Source organism: Zootoca vivipara, chromosome Z1, assembly GCF_965207765.1.
Source record: "Zootoca vivipara chromosome Z1, rZooViv2.hap1.1, whole genome shotgun sequence".
NCBI classification, from domain to species: domain Eukaryota; kingdom Metazoa; phylum Chordata; class Lepidosauria; order Squamata; family Lacertidae; genus Zootoca; species Zootoca vivipara.
In genome coordinates, this window is record NC_142583.1 from 30,558,815 (window position 1) to 30,569,838 (window position 11,024).

At 41.6% G+C, this 11,024-nt stretch overlaps 1 protein-coding gene across 4 annotated transcripts in view; it reads right to left on the reverse strand.

Annotated features, from left to right (window-relative positions):
- The window catches only part of PALLD (palladin, cytoskeletal associated protein), a 225,245-nt gene that overhangs the window by 61,041 nt on the left and 153,180 nt on the right, over positions 1–11,024 (reverse strand). The window contains exon 1 of one of the 4 annotated variants that reach the window (XM_060278691.2): positions 7,826–7,903. The exons of the other annotated variants lie outside the window; for them this stretch is intronic. The gene's annotated coding sequence lies outside the window, so the exon portion shown is untranslated. Of the gene's footprint in view, positions 1–7,825; positions 7,904–11,024 lie in introns of those variants that run through there. 4 annotated transcript variants of the gene reach the window in all.

The window sequence follows — 11,024 nt, forward strand, 5'->3', positions numbered from 1 at the left end:
AGCGAGCACTGTCCTTAGAAGATTTATACAAATAATTAAAACTTTTCAAAAGGTTGACTTTTCCAGATTTCAGCATTACAGTGGTACCTCACAAGACGAAAATAATTCGTTTCGCAGGATGCTTCGTCTAGCGAGATTTTCGTCTTGCGGAAACAAATGGCAGACAGCAAAAAGCGGCAAAAAAATCGTCTTGCAAGACGCGGCCATAGAAAGCTTCGTCTTGCGAGGCAACAAAGAATCGCTAGACGCATTCGTCTAGTGAGTTTTTCGTTGCGCGAGGCATTCGTCTTGCGAGGTACCACTGTATTTGCAGCAAGCCACATGCAGTTCAAGTTACAGTTGTACCTTGGATCTTGAACACCTTGCCTCCCAAACAAATCGGTTCCCAAACGATCGAAACCCAGAAGTGAGTGTTCCATTTTTTAAAACGATTTTCAGAAGCCAAATGTCCGGCGCAGCTTCTGATTGGCTACAGGAGCTTCCTGCAGCCAATCAGAAGCCACGCTTCGGTTTCCGAACGTTTTGGAAGTCAAACGGACTTCTGGAACGGATTCTGTTCGACTTCCAAGGTAAGACTGTAGAAGAAGTCGGGTCATCAGTTCAAGCTAGGATGTAACAGGCAACACCCAAGCTACATTTCACGTGCAACAAAGGGCCCCTTCATACCTCCCCCCTCCCACTACAAAAGACCTAGAAAAACTGGAATATTGATCTGTGCCCTTAAGCCCCTTTGTTTAAGCTCCTTGCATTTCTGGATGCCCAATTTGTATTTCTAGACAGAAAGGGTGGTATGGTATTTATGAATATTTTTCATACATGCACTGGTGCTGCTAGGGCTGAACAAGAGGGCATAGGTCCAGGCCCTGAGCTACCCAGAGGCTCCTGCACAGGTGGGCCCTTATCAGACAGGAGACAGGGTGGGCCTGTTTCTTAACCTTTAAAAGAAGGGCTTGTGTTGTTCACAGCGGAATAAGTCTCTCTCTCCGCTCCAGAATCTCTATCACTCCAGAACCCCATCCAGGAAGGGTGACTAGCGGACTTGCCCTACTACCTTGAGCGTCTTCAAAGTGATGTGATGCCAAATTGTATCATGTCACTCTGAGCACCTAGGAAGTTTAGGAACTGACAGAGGGAGAAGGCATAGAGGGACTTGTGCTGCTGTGAGTGATTTAAATTAAAAACAACGCCAGCAGTAGAACCCTCAGTCACCTTGTCCATTTAAGTTAAGAGGTAAGTGGAAGGATGGGGAGGGAGAGCAGAGTGATCATAAAGATGAGGGCAGAACAGCAGGAATTTGGGGTGGGGGGTGGGGTAGAAGATTACTATCAGGCCTGATCTATGATTTAATATTAGGTTTTTTTCATAGTGATAGGTTTGCAAGGCCAACCTGGGCTTGGATAAAGTGTTCCTTCCTCCTCTGCTTGGTGACAGGCCAAAGAACCATGAATGAATGTATACTGTAATGAGAAAGTAATGTGAGAATTGTCTTTTCCAGTTTATTTCTTGCTCTTCAGAGACAGTTGAATATACTTACATACCGGTGAGAGAGCAGAAAGTCTACTTTCAAGATTTAGAGAAAATGCCAGTGGAGCCTGGTTTATTAGACTGAATGGGGACACTATCTCAACAACCTCAGTCTGCCTGCAGACTTCCCTCACCTGTCTACCTTCATACAATCAGTACCGGTGTGTGTGTGTGTGTGTGTGTGTGTGAGAGAGAGAGAGAGAGAGAGAGACCCTGGTTATCATCTTTCTTCTTCTTAATCTCAGTTTTGCCCTTACAGAATTCCGCAGGGAAGAGGATGGGGACAAGCCTAGAATTGGCTCCACCTGTCATTGGTTCTTGTTCGCATTGCCCTCCCAATGGGTAACAGCTGCCACTACAAAAATGCCACTACTATTTTCCATTCATGGCAATGCCCTTCTAAATTACTTCCAGATTGGACAAAGGAGCAGAGGTGATGCTCTTCAAGTTTGGAGACTAAACTAGAAGATTAAAACAGGATTCTAGATGATCTTGACAGAACAGAGAACGAAATAAAGAAAATGTGTTTTATGCCTTGCTATTTGCTGCTCTGGGCTCCTTTGGAAGGAAGGACAGGATGGGGGCGGGCGGGGGAAAAGGCAATGCAATGCAGCACCGGCAGGGCGGGGAGGCCAATGCAGTTGTAGGCTGCATCAACGAAACTAGAGTACCTACTTCATTAGAACTAATGGTACCACTCTGATTTGGCTATGGTGAGGCCTCACCTGGAGTGCTGTGTCCAGTTACACACTCAACGAGGCAAGTCACTCAATCTTAGTGTAACCTACCTCACAGGGCTGTTGTGAAGATGAAATGGGGAAGGGTAGAAGGACTGTGTATGGCACCTTGGATAAAAGGTGGGATGGAAATACAATAAGTATATGAATACCAAGGGTGTTGATCATAGTGAATTTCCTGCAACATCAGCAGAGTCGACTAGGTTACCTTAGTCAACTTCCAAATTCTATGAGAGTTCAGACACATGCACCCTTAGTGATGTTAAATTCTCTAGAATAATCTTTTGGAGAATAATTTTTTGGAGAATATTCTCTATTAATGAGAATATTAGAGAATTTTCATTTAAAATAGGAGAATATTCATTTTAATACATTGAAAATGAAAGAATGTTAATGCATTGAAAATGATATAATTAGTTAATAAACAGTAGTACCTCGGTTTAAGAACAGCCCTGTTTACGAACTATTCAGTTTACGAACTCCGCAAAACCGGAAATTGTGTCCCGGTTTGCAAACTTTACCTCAGTCTAAGAACGGAAGCGGAATGGTGCCAAGCAAACAGAAAATATACTTGGCTTAGAGGTAAAGAGGCAAATCTCTTGGAGGAAGCACACATGAATTACCAAAAGTTATATATCCACCTTATCTATAAATATGAAAGACAGTTCCCAGAATTGCATCACACCCAAAAACTGGGGAGGGGGGGAATTTTGAGAATATGAAGAGGGTGGGATTATACTGATGGGCAAGGGACTCTGTTGTCAGTGTTAGGACCCGAGCTAAACAAAAACAAAGAACCTGTACTCTGGGACATAGATGAGACTGAGAGCACAACTTGACCAGACACTGGATGTCATCATGGGCAGGTTTAGCGCTTATCCTCAGCTGGGGCCCAGAGCCTGTCTTTCCCGTGTGTTTCTGGAGGCCCAAAATCAAAACATGTGTACTAAACCTAGCAATTGATTTGTTCTAATTGAACCACTGAGCCTCTTGGGCTTGCCGATCAGCAGGTTGGTGGTTCGAATCCCCACGATGGGGTGAGCTCCTGTTGCTCGGTCCCAGCTCCTGCCAACCTAGCAGTTTGAAAGCACGCCAAAAAAAGTGCAAGTAGATAAATAGGTACTGCTACAGCAGGAAGGTAAACGGCGTTTCTGTGCGCTGCTCTGGTTTGTTGTGCCAGGAGCGGTTTAGTCACGCTGGCCACATGACCTGGAAAAACTGTCTGCAGACAAACGCTGGCTCCCTCGGCCTGTAGAGCGAGATGAGCACCGCAACCCCAGAGCCGTCCGCGACTGGACTTGACCGTCAGGGGTCCTTTACCTTTAGGCTCCAATACTTTGGCCACCTCATGAGAAGAGAAGACTCCCTGGAAAAGACCCAGATGTTGGGAAAGATTGAGGGCACTAGGAGAAGGGGATGACAGAGGACGAGATGGCTGGGCAGTGTTCTTGAAGCTACAAACATGAGTTTGACCAAACTGCGGGAGGCAGTGGAAGACAGGAGTGCCTGGCGTGCTATGGTCCATGGGGGTCACGAAGAATTGGACACGACTAAACGACTAAACAACAACAACAACAAAGGACAATCTTCGAAAGGTTTATATCAGTTTAACAACAAAACTTATCTCCCATGAGCTATTTTGTGACATGATGGGCATATGCGGTCCTGTAAATGACAGGCCTGGTACTCTGTACAGAATGTATGCATGCACATGATTCCTGCATGCCCTGCCTCACTGCAAGTGCATTTCCCAGCTTGAAGCCTGATGGAAGCCTGTGCATGGGCTTTTGTTTGCACTGGACAGGCACATTAAAATTTCGCAACCATCTGTGCAATTCAAACTTAAATGTAAAGCATTTTTCACATGCAGGGTTTTGTATGTCCAATACAACCGTCTTTCTCTTCAGAGAAGGCAAATACCTCAAAAAGGGAGTTAAGCTATGTAAAGTTCAAATGCATCTGACACTATATGAATAACACAACAGATGAGGATTGATTCAGTAATCTTAGCTGTAAAATGAAACTGCTTAGATGTTTCTTTGGTAGCAATCCAATGAAAGACTTAGCAAATCTTTGATGTCCATTTGTTTAATCGTAGGGCAAATAATGGATGAAGTTTGAAACTGTACAGCCCATTTCCCATGAATGTTGCCTGCTGAAAGGCTGAACTGAAAAGCAGGTACTTGTCTCTGGGTGCAGGTAAAACTGATATCAATTTAGCACAATTCACTTGTGATGTACCAGTCTGGCACTGCAAATGCAAGTACAGTAGAATCTCGGTTTTCAAATGTAATCCGTTCCGGAAGACCATTCGACTTCCGAAACATTCAAAAACAGAGGATCAAAGGCCTGTCGTCAAAGTCTATGGTGAAAATTGAGAAATGCGCCTTGGAAGCTGTTCAACTTCCAAGGCACATTTGAAAACGGAAGCATTCACTTCCTGGTTTTTGGCGTTCAGCTTCCTAAACTTTCGGCAGCCGAGACGTTCGAAAACCGAGGTTCCACTGTACATCTTTAAAGTACAGTCATTTAAAAACAAAAATGAGCAAATATTTGTTATTGTTCTGCTTATCCTATTCAGCTTTCTACAGTCTACAAGACACTTCCCAAAATGTGCATACCGTATTTTTCTGTGTATAAGACGACCCCTATTCTTTGAGCCGAAAATTGAGAAATAAAGATTTTAAACATTCTGTGTATAAGACAACCCCCAATTTTAAACTTAAAAAAATTAGGGGAGAAATATAGTCTTATATACCGAAAAATACAGTACATTTATTAATTCCAAAAATGATCTAGAATATTCAATACTTTTAAAGATCACCCAGCCCCATATGCTTGAGACTTTCCTCTGAGGCTCTGCTCTGCATGGCTCCACTATCTGGGTGGCAATGCAGGACAAGGTCTTCTCTACTGGGGCAATAATAATATTGTAGTCCTCTCCATAAAAGCAGTATATAAACATAAGAATCCAAACATCCAAACTTTCCGATCAGACATCTGAATGGCACACTCATCACTGGGTAGGGGATTACCCATGCTGCTTTCACTTTTCCAGTTGCTGCTGGTGCGACTCTCTCCACACATTAGATGTAATATGCATTTTTATGTGGTTGCACTTTTAGATTTTCCAACACCACAATGAACAAGCTATCCATCAAGCCATTCAGCATATTGGCTGCTGAAATGTATAATCTTGTGATAAATATGCCAATTCAATAATTGAGCATTGCATTTACTAAAAACTCTAAATCAAACTTCACTGGTAGATGCAAGTCTGCGTAGACCTTCAGTTTCCATATGTAATGATTTTAGAACTAGCCATTTATTTTGCATTAGAAAACCAAACTGAAAGTTTTATTTCTTGATTTAAATAAAAGCAACAGCCGCAAGATAATATTTCATGTTAGTTTCCACAACAGTGGCTACCAATATTTCCTGTTTCTCACAGTAACTTTCTGGCAACCAGGTCATATGGGACTGCAATGCATTTCTAGGTGGATTAGATCCAGACTAAATTAGTTATGCTTTAGTCATGGGCTAATTTAAGATCCCATTATTCCAATGGAACTAAAGTGTGGCTAGGCTGCAATCCTATACAAACATGGGGGAGTAAGTTCAACTGAACTCAAAAGGGCTTACTTCTGAGTAGACTTTTATAGGACTGTACCATTGCATCGGAATGCAACTCAATGTACATTTGTTTTAATGGTCTCTTCATCTAACAACCACTCTCATAATAATTGAGGTATTGATAAGTCACTGGACTAAATAAATCCTCTCTTATCTTTCACACTAAGCCAACTCCAGCCACTAAAAAAACACACCCCTGAGTTATTAAAACTTACATGCAATCACACACACACACACACACACACACACACACACAAAGAGGACACTTTCTTAGTAATTCCGTGCTTAGGATCAATTGCCAATGACTCAGAAAAACTTTTAGACAAGTTTCTTGAGGTCAAGAGATTTGCCAAAAGATAAAGGTTTCCTTATGAAGTACATTACAGACACTATCAGTTACTTGTCCTACTCATTTCATGGTTAGCATCTGTCTAGTTAATCACAGGCTCTTTCATCTGCCCAGAGGCAATCAGCGAAGACCAAACGCCAGTTAAGACACACAGCACAATTCCCCTCCCCATCTCCCCATCCATAAATCATGTAGCAGTGTGTGTGTGTGTGTGTGTGTGTGTGTGTGTGTGTGTGTGTGTGCTCTTCAGCATTCTTTGTTAGATGATAGTACCGCAACCATTCCCAAAATGTCCATAAGAGAGACCCCCCCACTCAATACTACAGTTTAATTTGCTTCTTAGTTTAAACCACACCATGGTCTAGCTAGCACTACACACAAAATATATGTTGCTTCATCCATACGCCTTCTAAATTAAAACACACACACCCCCATTCCTATATTTAGAGTGGGGTTTTTCATATTCCTTCATCTAATACAGTTATGAACGTTCCCAAACCAGACACTGGCTTCTTTTTGAAAACCAATGTATCTCTTTGCTTTCCAAGTTTCTGTAAACACATCATTATATTTAAAAAAGGAGGGTGGGTGGGGGAGTCAAGTTTTACTTTCCCCAGCATTCTTCTTAATTAGGTGCCTTCTGCCAGGAAACTTTCACGTACTTTGTGTCCAGTTCGGCCTTTTAAACAAATGTCTACAGCAGTCAGCGAGATGGACAGATAGAAAGGAAGAAGGAACTCATAGGGGCAGCTGCTCTGCAATTCACAAAGCTATTGCAAGAGTACCACCAACACCAATTTCTCTCAACTCTCAGTTTGAGAGACCCGACAAAAACAAAGCAACAACGTACACATGTTGACATTGCCAAAAGGAGCCTGCATCACTTTCGTGAGTTTGCCAATGACTGTTGCACTTTGAGAAAAAGCATGAGAGAAAAAATCCTTCAGTTTATGGGCCACTTACTTGACAAAACACTTCTGTGCTATTTGTTAAATCACAGGATGGTTTGGAAGATTGGCCTCCATTCAAAACTGCACATATCCCTTTTTTGTGTTTTGGATTTTACTATCCTCACTGAAACTTTTAAACTTGTTTATGCTGGAAAGTATGCTTACGCTGACCTTTTCTCATTTCCCCAGCGGTACTTTTGCTTTAAAATGAAAAGAATAACCTTCCTTAAAAGTGCAGAAAGAAAAAGTTGCATTCCCTCCCCCAACAAAAAAACGAAACAAAACCCCTGCCTATGTGTGAGAAATCACACATGCACCTAGGCTGAAACAGCTGCTGCCGCCCTGGCATCCCCGAAAAAACTAAAGTGATGCCAAAGACTGCAAATAAAGCAGGGCTGCCAAAGCATGTCTCCAATTACAGAAAGATTAACTAATACAGGAAGATGCACAGAAAGAATCGGTCCAGAGAAGAGCCCAGTGCAACTAGCTAACATATACGATCACATTACACGATTCTGCGTATGTAACTGCATTAAATCAGCCATCCTACAGCTTCCCTGCTCAGCATACTTACTTACCTGAATCACAAAAGGCACACACAGAACTGCTACACAGAAACCCTCTCATCTTACCTTTCCTGCGTCTAGTTCACACCAGCGTGCAACGTCTCTCCATGAAGCGGCAAGGCAGACCAGCTGCAGCAGTAATACCAGCACTTTGGGAACTGAAGTGGAGTTGAGCAGGTACTCAATGATATATACAGATTAGTCAGAGGAGAGAACACCAACTTCATGACTCAGTGATTCTTCACTAAAGCTTTCTAGCTCTTGCAGCTTCACAATAAGAGTCCCTCCAAGTTCCCGGGGAATCCAAGCAGTCAGTTGCTAAAAAGCAATGTTTGAAAGTGGGGGTGGACAAGGGAGAATACTGCCATGGTCTTTCATTTCTTCTGTGCTCCTCTCCCTTAGCCACAGTCTGCTAAAGCTCTCTCAGGGTTGCCTTAGAGGAAGGCAGGATTTTGGAATGTTTTAAACGTCTCCATGAGGGGCTCCTGTCCAGATAGTAGCAGGCTGCTTTAGCAACAGCCTCTTTTCCACGGTGCCTTTGTGTCTGTTTCCATTACAAATTACAGAGAAATCTCCAATAAATCAAGCATGAGAAAGAAACAGCCTGGGCTTTGTGGTGTTATTAGTGCGTTTTAGAATGGCAGTGCCTGAAAGAGTTTTGCCACAGGTTCTCACAGTGGCACGGGATGAAGATTACATTTTCTTAGGTGTCACAATACTTTTTTTTTTCAAGAGGAGAGAGTGGCAGAAAGGAAATGTATGGCATTAGTTTAATGTATATGGGAATTGCTGCTTTGCTTTCCAGAGAAAGACTGTATTGCCTTTTTGACCTTGTACACCCACTTAGGTTCCCCCCTCAATATTAAGCAGTTTATAAATGCTTTTAAATAAATATATAGTGCTGCAGTCAAGCCATTATTAAATAAGATCTATGCATACTTGCTAAGAAGCCAGTCACAGTGAGTACTATGGGACTCTCACAGAGAAGAGGCCAAAGGTAGATCTCAATCTACTGACAGATCTCAGGATGCTTTGGAATAGATTTATGATTTATTTATTTCCTTTTTAAAGCATCAGCAGTAACAAAAGGGTGCCCCAACTTTCCCTTTCAGCTTGGGAGAAAAGTGAATGCTTTGGCCCTGAAGTGTTGGGTGCACGGTCAAATGATGTCAGTTTACCCAAATCCAGTCCCCCAATATTACCAGCTGTCTGTTGGAACCCAGTGTCTGCAGAAACCGCACAGGAAACATTCTAGTGACATACAGCGATGAGCCATAACCACAGATATCTTTCTGTAAAGAGCACAGAAGAACACAGAAGATGTCCTGTCCAGGGCCTGAAGCCGTATCATAAAAGCATCGCGGTCAATAACACTAAATGACATGTTTTGTCATCAGTCTCTGGAAAAGAGATTGGCCAGGAAAAGAGACAGTCTAACTTGCTCCTGTGGCTTAACAGCTTGATATGCCAAACTCGGCAGATGAAGCTTTTCATAGCAAGGAGATAAACAATATCATCTGACAATATCCTCCACATCAAGCTGCTGCTAAAGGAACAGCCAAAGGTGTTCACTGAAAAACTGGTGATCTTATTCTAGAAGCAGCAATACTTTTTCATTCATTGGTCTCTGGCAGAGCACTGTCAGCCGAAATGAAAATTTCAGTCTCAGTAAAGAAAGTAGGCAACACCCAAGTTATACCTGAAGCATTAAAGCAGCTGCCTTTTCAACCTCCTTCCCTAAAAAGAGATCAGAAGCTACCTGTAACTGACTGCTCAGAGACTGAATGTACTGTATGTATATATTTTTTAAAAGCAGTTAAATGTTATCTTAAAAGGGGCAACAACAGCATGATACAGAACATTCTAATCCAAAATTGCTGTACAGTATACCCTGGAATCAAGATAAACGTAAAAAGTATCTTCATCATTTGCTGCGTAGTAAATAGGTACTGATTGTAAGTATTACAAAAGACAGAAATGAAAATTCCTTCGTAAAATCAGAAGGGCATTGCTGCTTGCCATCACATTACAAAATCCATTAAACCACACAGTTTCTGATGCAGTGTGCCTTCTTCAACAAAGGTCAAGTAGGATTACAGGGCACAATTTAGTTGGGCTCAGCTGGTTTCCTGGCACCATGGATACCAATGTGATGCCATAGTTACAACTGGGTTAAGTTCAATTCCAAGTGTCAACTATTTGCCATCATCAAATGGTTTAAACTATGTGATGTTATGTGAGATAACATCACTGATCCTAAGGGTGTAAATACACCTGGGTTTTTTTATTGCCTTTATTATTCTCAGACTAGTTTTATGATGCTCTCTGTTCTTTTATTTTCAAACTGATTATACATAATAAAACTGAAGCTCTCCAATAAAGTCACTGGCATTACCAGCTTCAGAGAAAGTCATGATATTAAACCAACTTCAAAATGTGGCTCGTTCTGAACCTGGCAACCAGTTTTGCATTGCAGACAAAACTGGAAATGATTTAATTAGAAATAGCAGGCATAAAGAACCTTCGATTGGCCAGATGTTGTTGTTGTACAACTCCCAACAACCCCAGCCAAAACAAGACCAAAACTCATGGGAACTGGAATCAAACAACATCTGGAGGACAACGGGTTCCCCATCCCTAAATTATAGGCTTCCTGGTTTGGTTGCTTATGCTGTGAAGGGAGAAGCAAAGGTTTGTGAGTGTGAATATTCATACCAGATATTTCGCATTCATATATCATATTTTAAGTCAATATCTGATAATCAGGACTGCAGGACCCTAAGTATTTTTAAGATTTCAATTGAGTTTTGTTATTTGCATCCCAGAGCAGAGTCACCTGATCCACATCTCCTTGGGCAGATGTTTATGGAATCAGACCCACTCTAGAATACGAATCTCACCCAATTTTCATTTTATTTAATTGGAAATAAATGCAAATTTTATTAAAAGACACAAAAAATCTTGTATCATACTAAAAACATTACAGCTAAAGAAGTTTACAAAAATAATACTACTAGAAACATTCTTTGGAGCTTTAACAAGAGTATTGGAAAGGCATTTATATATTACAGAAATAATCCCGGAAAGCTGCTCCATCATTGACCTTTCCAAAGTGATACAATTATCTATAGTAGAGGGATGCAAAGCTACTTTTGAAATTAAAAATGATTCAGGAATCTAGAGTTGTGAATAGTCCACATAACAGATGAAGCGATGCTCTAGCTAAAAATAATAATTGCATTCACTTTGGCATTATTCATAATGG